Raw genomic sequence first — 17,201 nt, forward strand, 5'->3', positions numbered from 1 at the left:
GCCAAGACCCATCTTCTGGCTGCAAATCCTGGGATCATTTTTTGACATTTTGGTTAATTGTTGTGACCTTCTCTGCAAAGTCTAATGAGGAGGAGGGATTGGTCTAATGCCTTGCATACAGAGCTATATAGGTGACCTTACAGAAGAGTAAGAAGAGCCACTGTAGTCTTACTGGCTACCATTGTGATTGGTCTGGTCTATTTTCCCACTGGCTGCAATGGCACACACATTGCCATGCTGGGCCCCAGCCCCCTAAGAACTTCAGTTTAAAGCCCTCCTGATTAAGCTGGCCAGCCTACTCTCAAAGATTCTCTTGCCTCTTTGAGACAAGTGTATTCCATCCCTCCCTAACAGGTTGCAGTCATCACAGCATGTCCTGTTGTCATAGAAGCTTCCAACATTTTCTTCACACCCTCACTTGAGGTTAAGAGCAATGCAATCCAGCTGCTTACTCACATAGAAAGCAACTCCAATGCCCTGTCTTGTCAGTCTGTCCTTCCTGAAAAGTGTATAGTCATCCATGACAACATCCCAATCACGAGTGCTGTCTACCACGTCTCTGTAAATGCAATGAAATCATAGCCATTTGTCCTCACACGGATTTCTAGTTCATGCTTTCTATTCTGCATGCTTCTCGCATGGATATATAGACATTTCAGAGACTTAACAGAGTAAAAAGGTCATAGAAGCCAAAACCTTCATGATGGCAACAGCTACATAGCCAGAAATTAATGTTCATGATTTGTCTATATCGTGCTGCCCCTGCTGCTCTAACTGGCAAGGTAGAAGAAAAGATAACTTGAGCCTCAATGTTTTTAACTTGTGCCCCTCAAGCTTTGTAGTCACATCCTACTGAAGCCAGGAGAGGATGGATTCATTCCTCTTAACTCTGCCTGAACTAGGTAAATTCCCTCTCTGGTCATTACATGGAAAAAGATACTTTTAGGATTTGTTTCATTTTCAAGCAGAAGTATAAATTAATCAGATAAATTCACCACTCAGCTCTTCAGCTGACCCCTGTGAGCAGAGCTGGCCCATAAAACCATTCTGTATGTCTCCAATCTCTTGGCTGGAGATTGAATAACTTCTTGTGTTGGCTGTTTTTCTTTTTAAAAAGGGGGAAAGACTTTTTTAGGTTCTTGTTTAAGCAAGTATTAAAGAAAGTAAAGAGAGCAGAAAATTACCAGATTCCTTGTCCTGCTGAAAGCATGTTAGTAATTAGTTTTGTGTAACTGGAGCAAATGCTGCTTTTTCCAAGTGATTCTGCCTGCTCTCAGGGTGCAAATACAACATTGTGCAGTGGTGGTGACAGGGGGTGATACCAGTGGGGCAGTGTATATGCATGAAAGTTAGATAACTGCTTGCATGCTTCTGCAGACTGTAATCCTAACTGACAAGAGAATTCATTAGAGTAAAAGAGAAGACAATTTAGAGTGTGTTTTTTCCAAAGGGGAGCAATAGTCTTCATCCTTTCCTTACCAACCTGAAAGGTTATCATTGTCTCAGAAGACAAGCAAGCCATATTCCAGATGTCCAAAGTATTTGAAAGAGGATGTTTATTAATGACCTGGGGACTGAAGACAAACAGTCTACACAAAAATAACCACTAAGATACAATGGCAAAGTTAACCTTTGCATGCCAGAGGTCTGGGTAGCCCAGGGAGGGGGCTGATAGGAGTGCACAAGCTGCAGAGCCAGTGTCAGACACGTGACTCAGAGCTTCTACTTAAATGTAGTAACAAATTGCAGTGCTGCAGAGGATGAATACAGATCTGCTGGAGAAGTGTCTTCCCCTATTGTCCGCTTACATGATCAATTATAATGAGAGAAAATTCTGGCCTCATCGTTCATGTTGAAAGGAACAATCAATCCATCTTCATGTAACAAACACTGCCATGAGGACAAAGGGAGGTTTTACTTCTCCTTCCTTTTGGACACCTGTAATTTATAAACTCACAGCAATATTTTTTTGCTGGATCAACATCCATGTGAAAGCAGAAACCACAGTGAAAGAATTTCCTTTTCCTGAGCTTCACATCCCCCCACCTGGCACACAAAACCTCCCTGCTGGAGATCAATAATATATGCACTGAGCAGGCTGAGATCCAGCTTCCCCCTTCCGCATGCACATATTCCCATAGGGAAAGCCCAAAAGAATCAAATTCCATGTCTGAACTGTACTGCACACACTGAAGCCCAAAAGAGTCTGGGCTCTGTGATAACCACAGAGCGAGATATTTGTGTCAAGGACGCACTGTTAAATGTCCTGCCAGCCAGTCTAGATTAAGCAATGTCAGCCCCAGCTGATTACACATATCACAGGTCTGTGCAGGAAAAGCACAGCTCCATCCACCTGCCCTTTGGGGTGGATTTACCCCATCTGTTTGATGGCTCAGCTGGCACCCACCAACAAGGGAGAGGGCAGTAAACTGCCTCTCCTTTAAAAATTGCCTCTGCTTTAAATAAGAATTTATGTAAATAAGGAAAATTCTAAACAAATTCTAAAGAAAAGTAGCAAAATTACAATATTGTTAATAAATAATTTATAAATAAATATACATGTGTACATAAATAAAGTCTAAATGAGCTCCTAGCCATGGGACAGGGTTTAAAACACTAATAATCAAGTATTGTCCTTCACTAGAAGACCATAACTAAGACTCGTAAGACTTGGGGCAACTAGCTATGGATGAGGCTCTCAGTTGGCTCCCTCCAATTTGGTGTGCCTGGCTTTAGTCAGCCTGAACTGCTGAACTGCTGTATGTGCAAGGTGCTCTGAGGTGTGCAGGCTCTGGACTGGAAACAACCCCCTTCTATCACCTCTAAGGAGCTTTGGTCATATCCAAGTTACCTCCTGCATTCCCCTGGCCCAGCCCATTTCTCCAGCCAACCTCAGACTCATTGGCTCAGCTCATTTGTCCCATTCTCCTACACTGGCTATCTCCCTTCTTTCTCTGTTAATTACATTTAGCAATTGATCTTTTGGGTGATCTTTTGGATGTGCTGATCAGGGCTTGGGAGTCTTTTTGCTTGACCTTGCCTAAGCCACTGAATTCCTTTGTGGCCGTTTCCAAGCCATAAAATTGAGTCACAGTTCCTGTGTCAAACAGTGCATCATCTACTTACCTGCAGGGTAGGTCCTTAAATTCCTCAGGTATGAAACTTGAGAACAGAAATTCCAAACAATGTGGAGAACCTAAGCTAAAACTCTTTTCAGATTGGGTGGTTTCTTACTATATATGGGTGTACAAAACATTGTGACCCTTGATTTTAGCTGACATCTGCTCTAAGCACTAATAATGGTTGTGCAAACCAGGAAAACCATGGAGATGTGTTAAAACATCCATCCTTCCCACTCACAAACAACCTCTCTGGCATGTTCTCAAGTTCTCCTAGCAGCAAAGGGTTATTATGACCTTTATGTTCCAGACAAGCTAATACTAAGATCTAACACCTTCCAATATACAAACAAACAAGAGAGGTAGAAATAAAGTGATGAAAGTGCTTGGCACAAGGCAAAGTATAATAGAATGACCTACCTGGGAAAATTGCATATTTGACAACTTCAAAACTGCATGAAAAATACCTCCCTGACTCATCAACCACTTGTATCACTTACCTACTGTATGCCATCTTCTGGGGCTGACAGGGCTTAGTTGCAATTCAGGAACATTTCCAACACTGTTGCTAAAGAGTAACCTAACAACTCATCATTTTAGCCAGTCCTTTGACTCACCCAAAAGAAGCAATTTCACATTTGGCTGGAGTAAGGGCCTGTTATTTTAGAACAGAACAGAACAGTTTATCCATACTGCTAGTGCATCACCAGTTTAACATTCCCTCAGCAAACATGCCATATTGTCTGCAGTCTGCATGGTGTTTACCCAACCTGTTTCCCCAGAGGAAGCACTAAGCATTATCATCAGTTGACACCAGTTAACTCTTCTGCTTAATCCATCCCCACAAGAGATGTTACAGACACACACATATCAGCTGGAGTTAAGCGGTAAAATAGCTCAGCTCTCTGTTTGCAAGCCATGTCCAGCTGTATTGATGATTTACCGAGGTTGCTACCTTGAGGTCAAAAGTTGAACCAAAAAAAAAAAGTCTTCTTAGTATCATGTTTGTAATGTTCTTATTGGCAATGAGCTGAATGGGCTGGATCATTGAACTAATCCTTGTGTTCACTGAGTGGAAACTCCAAAATGTTGACAAAGTGCTGCTATTTAATCTCAAGGAATGCTTTTTGTCCTAAACCAGAGGCTTCTAAGACATTACATGTTATACAAAAAGGCTTCAAGTTTATCACAGTATTCTGATACTTGGAAAAGACAAGTCCTGAAATGGAGTTGTTTGAGAATTCTTCAGCTCTCTCTCTTTTTTTTCTTATTTAACTGTTTCATATCAGCTTTTGGAAATCAAAGGTTTTAATTGAAATGTATTAGTTTTTGTCAAATAATGTTTGTAGCTTCACAGTAGGCTTAGCAGTCAGTCACTCCTGAATGAATAAACCATTCACTCAGAAAATTAGGGAGTGGGTTCAGGTTTCTGTTTCTTTTATTCAAAGCAAAGATTATTCTGGAAATACCACAGTTCAGGCAACTGTTTCATTAACTACAGCTAACTACACTAACTACAGACTATTTTGATTTGCTTTTCTCTTATTGAAATCTCAAAAACACCACCAAACTGGAAATGATCCTCTTCTTCATATACCTGCCTGCTATCTGGACACCAGACAAGCCAAAGGATTCCCCTTGCCACCCAGAATGTCACTCAAGAGAAGTTCCCACTGACCAGGAAGGTGTCTCAGTAGGCTACTCTCACAAGCCTATCTTTTCCATGCTACCTGGGTCGTGCTGAAGAAGGCCTAATGTCTGAATCATCAAAGGAGCAGTCTGGAGTGAGATCACTCTGTCTGTAGGGATTACTAAGATCAGCTCCCCCATTTAGAATAGATATAGATAATACAGATATAGAATAAACCAGGTTGGAAGAGACCTTCAAGATCATCGTGTCCAACCCATCATCCAACACCACCTAATCAACTGAACCATGCAACCAAGCATCCTGTCAAGCCTCGCCCTGAACACCCCCAGCGACGGCGACCCCACCACCTCCTCGGGCAGCCCATTCCAGTGGGCAACCACTCTCTCTGTGTAAAACTTCCTCCTAACCTCCAGCCTAAAACTTCAGACTACCATGCTAACAGCACGTGATAGTTAACATTTCTTTGGGGTCAGAACTTGGGTGAGGTACCACTGCATGGGTGAGGAGCAGCAACCACTGTCCTTTTCAGCTCACAAGCAATGTGCTTCTGACTGGGATACACTACCCTAATAATTATGGAAAATAGTGTCCTTGTTATGGAAGAGCTTGAGTGAGAGACAAGGTGTCAGAGGGCAGGAAATAATGGGACAAATCTCTCTGTGCCTTCATCCCAGGAAGTATTCAAGCATCTGGCTGAAGAGTACAAGCTTAGGGGTAAGAAGGAAGCTCCAGATACACATCTACTCAGTCCCTGACTTTTCTGAAACCATCCAGAACAATTCAGATATAAAGATTTTAGGGTTCTTACCGGCTTGTGTTTTCTTTTTTGTACTCAGTGTCATGTGATATTGATTATCATTGTTTTGAAGGGCCTGTAAAACTGTCACTAGGGACCTGGTTTTCCTTGGAAACAAATTGTGATCTTCACATATTTCCAAATGAAGAAGAAATATTTGGAGATGGAATCGAAGAATTTGTAGGACAGAAAGAAAAGCCACTTGCTTGAAAGCTTCCAGGGAAGATTCAGTTTCAATAGGAGGTTAAGGGGAAGTTGAGGCTCAAGGTGAGGAGAAAGTTCTTCACAGAAAGAGTTACTGGCCTTTGGAATGGGCTGCCCAGGGAGGTGGTGGAGTCACTGTCCCTGGAGGTGTTCAAAAAGGGATTGGACGTGGCATTTGAAGCCATGGTTTAGTTAGTCATGAGGTGTTGGGTGATAGGTTGGACTTGATGATTTCTGAGGTATTTTCCAAGCTTATTGATTCTATGATTTTTGATTAAACAAAAAAAAAAAAAACAACAGACAATGACATTTGCAAGCTCCCCAACAGAATGTGAGCTGCTCTGTAATTAAGTCCTTTCTGGATGCTTAAAGATGTGCAAAGTGAGAGGATCCCTGGCATGACAGTAGTGATTTTGTTTGGCAAAATGCCACTTTAAGTGTATCTCAGCCTGTACATGATTACTTTCCCTATAGGCAACTTTGACCTTTGATATAACAACATCTAGCAAACAGAAAAAGGGGCGCCTTTTCTTCTGGGCAGATTAGCAGCAGTTAGTTAGGAAGGAAACACAATGAATTAGTTGAACAAATTGCTTTGAGTCCATGGCTGGTTTCTGAAACCTAAACAGTCCTTTAAAAGGAGAGCACAGCAAGGCTGTCTGTTTACACTCCAGTTTTAAATATACTAACATACTGCCAGGCTTGTAGCTGTGTACCAGGTGAAGGTCAGGGAAAATTCAAACTGCTTTTGACTGGTTATTTTCTGCTTAAATAAATTCAGATAGGTTTTACATTGAGTTTATCTGTAGGTTTCAAGAGACTAGCATGCACCATAACAAGGCTGAAGTTTGCTGGCAGCCAGTTGATGTAAACAGTGGTTAGCATGACCCAGGACACAGCTGTCTTATCAGAGTACAACTACCTGAAATTAATATTTTCCTGCAGAGAGAAAGGCTCATGTTGAGCAAAAGTGCTTGCATACTGATGTTATTATTTACATGTGTAACATAAAGCCTGCTACTGCTTCCCGATTTTGCCCGAAGGAACACAAATCTGGCCATATTTTATCAAGTTTGCTTCATCAGTGCCTGGTGGTGCTTGCAGAGAAGACAGTGCTCTGCTCAGCCCTTGCAGATAGTGGTCCTACCCGTTCAGCTCCACCACCCAGTGCCCACTCTTGCTGAGCACCAAGGTGCTCTGCCTCTTCAAATATCATGCACAGAGCTCCAGTTGCACAGCTGGAGTGGTTTTCATGGTTTTTGTTCAAAAAAATGGAAGGACTTGATGCTAGCCTGCTCCCTGATAACACTGTGCTCTTTCAGTAACATCCAATAGGCAAGAGCTCAGTTTAGAGATGTTTATGCTTTGGCCAAAGAGCACCTAGACACTCCTTTCCCCCAGAGATTCACACATACAAGGTGCACATCAGGTTTACAAGGAACTTGTTGAACCATGGTTCCATGCTATGGATTTTATTAACTGAGATGGCTACTCTATTGTAGCAAATGACAACATTAATTATTTATCCTTTCCCTTCCTCCTGCTTTTCCCTTTCAATCTGTTTGTTCCTTCATCATCCTCTCCTTGTTTAGCAATCAGCAGCACGATCTTTTGTAATCCTTTGTAATTACAGCTTTGCCAGTATGACCCTATGAAAATCCTTGCACCACGAGCAAAAGCAGTCTCAGTGGCAATATAGTTGTATACTAGCAGAGAAAAAACCTTCATTTATTTGTGTCTTGAGAAAGATGCTCATCAGAAGGCATGCAGACATCAGAACTCTTACCCTTTCTTAAGGAAGCAATAATGAAGTGGTAGGAGTTAACTGAAGCAAAACCTTCCAGGGATTACACAACATTTGTCACAGTAGAAGGTAGTAATTGTTGCCAGTGATGTTCAGCTTGTTCATTTTTAATTTCTCCTCATCTATTTATCAGAATTATTTTATACAGCTATTAATCAGGAATAAACTTTTGCTCTAAGATTACCTGTCTGGATGACTATTTTTCCTGACAATCAATGACTGCCTCTGCTAGTCCTTGGCAAAAATTCCAAGCTGAAGAGGAAGTGCAATGTCAGGCTGTACCAAGTGTGCACTTTGATTGGGATACAAGTCTCCAGATGTAAAGAAGAAGACCTGGAGGGGTAGGAAAACAACCTACCTACCTCATTGGGTTTTTCTGAGGGTGACAGAGCACTAGAAGAGGCTGCCTAGAGAGGCTGTGAAGTGTTCTTTTCTGGAGATATTAAAAACTCTTCTTCACATGTTCCTATGCAACTTGCTCTAGATGAACCTGCTTTAGCAGGCAAATTGGACTAGAACGCCAGAGAATCCTTTCAACCCCTACCATTTGTGAAAGTGACTGTGGTTCCTCAAACTTATTTACTCTTCCAAGTATTGTCAGGGCTAGTTGCAAAGAAGTCTATCACTCTTTTGAAGACATGCTTTGGTGTGGGTGGTTTTGGCAAGGTTTTTTTTCCATCCTGGATAGTTGCCCTTGGATAAGTTGTGCTAAGTAAGGCTGGGCTCTGCTTGTGCTACTCAACAGCAGGAAACAGGTTGGGGAAAGGTGTGCTCAACATGCTGGGAAAGGTGTGACAAAATGCATTCTTTTCCTTCAATGAGCTCAGAAAATGTCCTGAAAGTAATTGTGTGATCAAGAAGGATGATCAATGAAGGAAGAACAACCTTCCCCGGCCAGGCATTCTCAACTTTACATGTGAGCAATTGGGATCACTCAGGCAATCTGCCTTTCAGATGGGAAAATAGCCATCTGTTACAATGCCTGACTTGGGCACTTAAATCTGCTATCCATGTCCAATCACATTTTCCACTGGGACAAAAAAAATATCCTAGAGGGGTTCTAACAAATGGATCAATTTTCACATGTTGACATTTTGAGTCAGTGGAGAAAGAAAGGCTAAGAGAGAGAGCATCCTTCTGGAAGTGATGTGTAAGACTGGCTAACCCAAACATTAGGGCCTGTCATGAGGCTTTTTAACTGATCTAGCACTGTGCCTTTAAGTTAAACGCACTGCAGTTCATATCACTAATAACAAATCTCATTTTTGTTTAAAACCACACCACTCAGTGTAATTACTCCATCATCCCTTGTGGCAAAGTCCTCATTCCACCTTTTTATGAGCCACCTATAAATACAAAATGATTTATACCAGCATCACCATGTTGTAAACGTGGTCACGTGGAACTGCTGATGAGACACATCCATAATGTTTAATTATCTCATTGATTCTTGCTAAAAAATTAAGTTGAAGCTGCTTATAGAGAACTCCAGTCACTTGAAATCAAACGAAAGTATAAAATGTTCTGTGCTCTGAGGACGTGCAGCATGCACATTTCAAGTAGTAGTCCAGAGGGAAAATCTTTCATTGCCTGCTATAAAGATAACCTCTTGTATTAGGATTCGATGTGAAGAGTTATAAAAATCAGAGCCAGAAAAGATCTATTAATTCACCTCCTGTTTCTCTGCCAACACAAGTTTGTTCCAAAAGAAAATAATGTATTATTGAGTGTTATTGGTATAGCTAAGCTTTCAAAAGGGCAGGATAATGGGGATTCCATAACTCTCTTTGGATGATCTCCCCCAGGCTAATAGACCTTGGCCTTGGAAAAAGCAGTTCTGACATTTAATCTGCAGCTTCTCTCCCCGCCACCTCTCCCCCCTAGTTTCACCTCACTGCTTCCAGCTATACCTGCTTTAATCAGCTTGAATTTTGGCTCTCCAACCCCGGGGTTACACATCTCCAACAAAGAGCCTTTCTGCTGTTGCGTGACTAGCCTGGACACTTGGATTAGTTTTTCAAAGCAGACTTGGGGATTCAGCCACAGCTGTAATGGGGAAAATCAGGAACAGACCAGAAGATTCAGCCATAGAATTTTTCATATGTTTTTGTGGGAGTTTTATTATTGGCACTGCAAATTATCTTTGGAAACCTCAGCTGTATGGTTTGTCCTGTCATTCCATGGATTGGACATGTCTCTCAGCCTCCAACTTGAGTTTCCTAAGGTGTTTTGAGTCCCCTCCAATGTTTAAATATTTCAACAACTAGGTCAGCTTCCAAATTACTTAATTTTGACTCTTAATGCATTGCATAGCGTGCCTGAGTATTTGTATGTGCAGACATGCAAGTGTATCTGCAGAAATCCATATATGTAAGCAAGAACCCATGGGCATTGTCTTATTTGTATCTATGAGCATGTTAAATCTCTTTAGAATGACATCTTTTAAGGGGAATCTCTCCAGTTGCACAAAATGACTGATTTATTCATCTGCAGAGTGTAGCAGACATTTAACAGACTACGACTGGGTATCAGGATGCGTAAGCCAACAACACTCAAATACTGATGACCTTTCTGCCTGTTTTGCTTATGACAAATCCCCACAAAGCCAGACTGACTGTTGCTCCTGGAAGCAGACCAACTTTGCTTCTTGTGTAGCTGCTCTCCTTTAATACCAGTATCTCCCCATCTATAGGCTGGCTTGGAAGAGCTATGGCTATCCTAGTAACAGAAGCAGCAGGATGGTTGAAGGATCCCACAGTGATAATGAGCCAAACCCAAATGCTGACTCAGTTCTCACTGGGTTCAGGGAGATAAATTTTGTCTTTCAGTATAGATGACTCAGTTACTTTGGAAAGCAGCACAATAGTCACCAAGTACTAACAAAATCTCTTTCAAATAAGGTTTTTTTTTATGTCTCATGACTTCACCTCCCTGGATCAAAACAGTAATACTTCAAGTTGCAGACTAGTGTTCCTCTTCCAACTATGACAGGATTTACTAGCTTCAAGGCAATGAATCAGGTGGAATAAAGTAACCTCTGGAGGTAGTTGAAAGCAGCCTCAAGTAAGTTGAACGTATTAATCAGAATGCAGAATTAATTTACCAGGTACTCAAGTAAGGTCATAAGATGTCATTTCTGATTCTTCTCTTATAGCATCAACTGAGTTTGGTCACATTTGTCCACTGAGGAACTTACTGGATCACATGCAGATGGGCTGTTAGCCAGCTGGGTCTCAGAGATGACGAGAACCTCTTCTCTCTGATGCAGCAACAGAATCAACACAGGCAAGCATCACAGGGGCAACAAGACAAAAAGTGGGAACTGCATGCTCCTGAAGGTTTATTACATATGAAACTCAGTTCTATTAATCTTGCTATATATTGTAACAACATGTCCTGCTGCTGGGAGGTTGCAATACTGCAGTAAAACATCACAGACATAATTCTGATCTGTTTAGACTTGTGTCCCTAAGTTTCACCTCAAGGCTTTGATATCGGATCTGCAATGATTTCCAGCAACCAGGAAAGATGCGCTGCAGATCTCAGCTTTTTTGAGTAAATCCTGTGCAGCTCCTGCTTTAATGACTTATTCATGAAAATAAATTGGTAGATGACAGGCCCCCATCTCTGGAACAGAAAGGTTGCTGCTTTAATTAAACTTTTAAATTGGCATGGCCATCTCCTCCCACCCAGAGCAGACACTGAATAAACATAGGATATCACTGCATCCTTCTTGTGAACAGACACAGATCCATGTCAGAAAATCAATGACAATGATTAAGAGAGTTCTCATTCCTTGCTCCTGCTTATATTTTACTTTCCACACCAAGCATATTGACTAAATGTCTCCTCTCAGAAGTTTATGTTTACAGGCTCTCTGCAGACAGCACCATCAAAGTTTCTTGTTAAAGGCAGGCAATGCTACTCAAATTCTTTGGAAGCATCTTCCATTAGTTCTGCAGTACAAGCCCTGTGGGGTCTGGGAACTATGTGAGCTGGGCAAAAGATACTCTGTGCTCAGAGATCATTTGGTCTCCAAGGCAGACAAAAAGTGGGTGGGGATGAAAATTGATATGAATTTTTCCTGTGTGGGATGCCAGGTGGTAGGAGACAGTATATGGCTCCTGGTTGAGGATGGAAACCTCATAGTAAGGTCTCCCTTCACTGTGTTGTAAGCAGAAAACTTCATTCCCTGAGAGGTCTGTGCAGCCACAGTTCAGTAAATTTGGAATTTGAGAGCTCATCATTGTGATATCTGAAGAGCAGCCATGAGAAACAGACAAAGAACAACCCTTGCACATGCATAAAACTCTTAAAAACTGATGAAGGTTTGTTGGACCAACATTCCCATCTACTCCAGCTGCTCCAAATGGTCCCAGTGATACTCAGATCTGAACTTGCATCACAGCATGACACAAAGAAGATGGAGCTCAATGATAAAGTAAGGATCCCTACAGTCAACTGCTAAAGAGCAATATCCTTGAAGATTTCTTTCTTTCTGTAACTCACTAGCTGACCTGATTAGGAGCTCTTACTGTTGTCAACAGTGCTTTGTGCATTACTGCATCTTTATGTAACCACATGGCTTTTGTATCTTTATATCTTCATCAGAGTTTTATAGACCATTTTTCCCCATAAAGACCCAGGGAGAGGTGTCACAAGAACTACTAGTGAAATGTTCCAGAAAGTAGTAAAACATTACTATGTCTTGTTAAATGGATTTGAATTTGTATTGGGTTATGTTAGCTAAAAGTTCACCACACCTTGAGTACTGTGTCCAGTTCTGGGCCCCTCAGTTTAGGAAAGAAGTTGAGTTGCTGGAACGTGTCCAGAGAAGGGCAACAAAGCTGGGGAGAGGTCTGGAGCACAAGACCTATGAGGAGAGACTGAGGGAGCTGGGGTTGCTCAGCCTGGAGAAGAGGAGGCTCAGAGGAGACCTTATTGCTGTCTACAACTACCTGAAGGGTGGCTGTAGCCAGGTAGGGGTTGCTCTCTTCTCCCAGGCAACCAGCACCAGAACAAGAGGACACAGGCTCAAGCTGTGCCAGGGGAGGTTTAGGCTGGATGTTAGGAAGAAATTCTTCACAGAAGGAGTGATTGGCCATTGGAATGGGCTGCCCGGGGAGGTGGTGGAGTCACCACCATTGGAGGTGTTTAAGAAGAGACTGCATGGGATGCTTGGTGCCATGGTTTAGTTGATTAGACGGTGTTGGCTGATAGGTTGGACTCAATGATCTCAAAGGTCTTTTCCAACCTGTTTAATTCCTATTCTATTCTATTCTATTCTATTCTATTCTATCCTATCCTGTCCTATCCTATCCTATCCTATCCTATCCTATCCTATCCTATCCTATTCTATTATATTCTATTAACTTCTCCAGTGATCTGTCCCTGTCTAAGACACAGCAGAGACATGAATTTTCTTCACCTCAGCCCCAAATCTGAAACACTGGTTCACTCTGCCCCTATTCCACTATTACCTGTATGCAATTGCCAGCTCAAAAGAAAGGGAAGTTGGCACGTGCACCTGGCTTCAAATTGTAAATATTAAAAATAGATTAAAGCTCTTGGATATAAATAGCTCTGAATCTCTATGCAAACTTTGCAGCTGATGCCTCAAAACCAGGAGGAATTTGTAAATTGTCTCTCAAGGGACATCTCAGAGCTCCTGACACTCCTGCTGGGAGATTTGAATGACACTGCTGATTTTGCCTTTTGAGTCATTAGGTCATGGCTAAATAAGAGATAAAAATTCAACCACGCAAAAGTTACGACTGTTGTGTATGGGGGCTGAAGGACTTTGCTGAAAGACAAGTGCACAAAGAAGCACTGAAAGAGAGCAGCTGCTTTTCAGATGCCTTTCCTTCTCCTCCACAGCAACTGGGGCTCCTCAACTGCTCCCCAAATCCCTGTGAGAGCACAGGAGGTCCTGCAGAGCAAAATAATGTGTTTTTTTATTGTCTTTCTGACACACAAAGACCCATCTCTGAATTCTCCCTCATGGGTATGTGTTTCCTATCCTGCTGCAAGCTTTGTATGCTGTATATGTATTTTATATAAAGGAGACACTAAGGGCAAGGCCTACTCTCATGGGCCACATGAGAAGATATGTCCATGAAAGTGTCCGTATAGGCTGGATGAGTTAAAGTCTGTCTGTGCTGGACACTGTGTAAACACAGCCTTGCTCACACATGTCCTTTGGAGGACAGCTGAACTCTGATCATTAGGGATTAGCTGCTGCTTTGCAACAGAGATTCTGCATAGCAAATATAGGGCTCCTACAGCAAATTTCCTTTTCTTAATTAGTTTTTGCACAACTGCTTACGAGTAGCCTAAACATGCTCTGGGATGTGCAGACCACAGATTGAAAAGCTCTGGCTTAATACACAAAACATTACTAGTAGCTGAGACAGACAAGCATGGAAAAAGCAAAAAGACATAAATTGGATGTGCAGGGTTATTAGGCAGAGCAATTATCACAATTTCTTGCCTTATAAACTGTCTTCTGGTTGCAGTTTATCACATACACTGCAGAACCTCCTTTCTTCCTTTATTCATGTGCTTTCATTTCTTACAATGTGTGTGAGGCCAAGTCTTTCAGGAGGCAATACACTCAAGCAGAATGCAGGGGCAAGCACAGCATTCAGCACTTGTGCATATTTGTAACACTGATTTCCATTAGCAACTCTGCCACATCTGACATACACTAGGGCTGTGGTCAATGAAAGAGCTCAATGGATGGTGGGAACAATTAAGCTCAGCATCGCTTCTTGTGGTCATTATTGGCAGGTTTTCCTATGAATTATTAAGGAAGAAGCTGAACTGGGGCCCTTGTGGGTCAATGAGGCCAGTCTCTGTGTTCACAAGCCACCACACCCAGGTGTGCAGCTATCACCTCCTAAATCAAGTTTCCTTTCTGCTTCCTGTGCTCCTCCTTGAGACACAGTCTCAAGCTGCACCAAGGGAAGTTTAGGCTTGAGGTGAGGAGAAAGTTCTTCACAGAGAGTCGGTCATCATTGGAATGGGCTGCCCAGGGAGGTGGTGGAGTCACCGTCCATGGAGGTGTTCAAGAGGGGATTGGACATGGCACTTGGTGCCATGGTTTAGTAGTCATGAGGTCCTGGGTGAGAGGTTGGACTTGATGATCGTTGAGGTCTTTTCCAATCTTATTGATTCTATGATTCTATGATTCCTGTAAACTTGCAGATGAAGGATTCTCTTCCAGTGATTAAGAAACTACTTTTAATTTCCAGCCTAAAGTTGTTTGTAGCTGGCTGGTACACATTTGTACTGGTGCCAACAGCTGCCTCTAGCTTACATGATTTTTTTTTCCCCTTTCCCTGGCGTTTACCTCTTGAATAGACCACATAAGTGAATTGCTTCTCAGCTTTTGTTTAAACAGACTAAACTGGACAAATTAATTCAATTCCTTCTTCTTGGACGCGTTTGCTACTCCCTCAAACATCTCATCTTTGCATGCCAGCCTGCTCCAGTTGGAAGGACTCTGGGCTAGGAAAGGTCATGATTACGCTAATTTTTTTCCACAAAAGGTTGAAAGGAGCAAAATTATGCCTTTGCTCTTTCAGAAGTCTCTCTCCTGGTGCATGCTGTGACTGTTTGTTGTCTTGTGCAAGCACACTGCATAGGTGCTCACTACCATTTTGTGGCTGATCAGTGCACTCCAATTTACAGCAAATTGATCTAATTTCTTAGGCCACATCTATTGCAGGCCAGTAAAGTGTCACAGGGCCTGATGGTGTGGTATGGCTTGCATCCAAGAGTCTTGATTCTCATATTCCCTAAACCAGAGTGACCTCATCCAAACAGCCTGTTGGAAGCAGTCCCTGGCTGGCACTAGTTCCTCAAACCATGGCTGAGCATTGTCTAGCAGGGAGCTGGTCAGCCCCAGTCAAACAGTGCCAGAAGGCACATAAACATTTATCCTTGCTGATGGTCACAGGGCAGTTCATAAACCTGCCCTGGCTCAGTTTAATTAATTAGTGTAGAGGGAGCCTTAGCACATGATGGGCACTTTGAACTCTTCCCTCCACATCGACTGTTCCAGTTACAGCTCTCGGATACAGCGTGGGGTTTGTTTACGATATTCCCTATTCACTGATGCCTCTTAACTGTGTATTGTCTGCAAATACCATTAGTCCTTGCTTACTTTGAGTTCCAGAAGACAACTAACTAAAACTGGCTCCAAGGAATTTCACCCATTATGTCTCCGTGTTCCTATCTTTTTCCTTTCAGAAGAACCTGTTGTGTTTGTTCTTGGCTGTTTCCTGACAGACCTTCAGCTCAAAAACCATTTCCCACTTCTTCCAACACAAACAATAATTTCCCATGTGGCTCTTTTATCAAATGTGTTGCTGAAGTCCAGACAGATTAGATCTAAAGCATTTCCTATGTCTAAAAAAGCTCATGAAGTACTTTGTTTGCTCTTTTTCTTTTTTTTCTCTCCTTTTTTCTTTTCTTATCACCAAAAGCTATCAAGTTAGCCTGACTCAAGTGACCTTGGTAAAGCCCTATTACATTTTTGTCATATTTTTTTCCTTTACTTCCATGTCTTCAGTCGATCTTTCAAAATTACTTTACATGGCATCCAAAATTTATGCCAAACATATCCAGACCTTTTGCTCTGAGTTCATATGAATTCAGTCCCTAACAAGTCTGTGTTACTTACACATCCCAGCCTCAGGAGGTATGAAATTCTCCCTGCTGCTTGAGCACCGTCAAGAAATGGGGTCATTTTCGAAAGGCCATTGTGGGCAGAAACAAAATAGAGCAGGAGCTAGATCAGCCTTGTTGAGCCTGAGGCTGCTCCTTTCCTTTCTGGAATCTCCCACCTTTAAATGGGAGCAAATGAGCTGCAGAACACCTCCTTGTTTAACACACTGAGGGAGGAACTAATGGCTGCATATAGCATGGAATGCATGTGCAAAAACAAGTGTTCCGCACCCACTGTGATTTTTCTCTGCCTGTGTGGCACTGTTGTACAGTGTGGGGACACTCAGCCTCACTTTTACTGAGCATAAGGTCTATTTGAGCCAGAGGGGAAAAAAACCAGTTGTGGGCTAATCCCCTTCATATTTAGCATTTAGGCAAACATCTTGTTTTTTCTCCAGTGGCCTTTTGCAGTCCATCCTGATTCCTCAGCTGCTGTGCCTGCCCTGCTGACCTGGTCTGGCCATGTTTCTCTGCCCATGCAGCAGTGGCTGCAAAGACATCTGCATCTCCCCATCTCAGGCTCCAATGGGTTTGCAAAGATGAATATGTGGGCAACACTGACGCTGCTTAGCACAAGGCAGGAGGAAGCACTGTGCCTGATAGTTTGATGTGAGTTCTCGGAGAGCCTCATCTGGAAATGCCCTGATTGGTCAGGACCTGAGGCCCCTTTTCAAGAGATTTGGCTGTGGTCCTTGGGGGCCACAACAAATGTAAGAGCTCATGGTTGATTTGTTCTAAAGTCATCTTTACTTCAGGTTTCATCTCCCTTGACAAATTTGGCAAACTTCTGTCTCAAAACCCACCATCCCACAGCCTTCTTTCTAGGTATGGGTAGATTTCTATGTACACAAGCATAAAAAAAATCATTTATTTCAAATCATCTTCTTACTTCTTTTC

The sequence above is a fragment of the Dryobates pubescens genome, chromosome 3 (genome assembly GCF_014839835.1).
Source record: "Dryobates pubescens isolate bDryPub1 chromosome 3, bDryPub1.pri, whole genome shotgun sequence".
NCBI lineage: Eukaryota > Metazoa > Chordata > Aves > Piciformes > Picidae > Dryobates > Dryobates pubescens.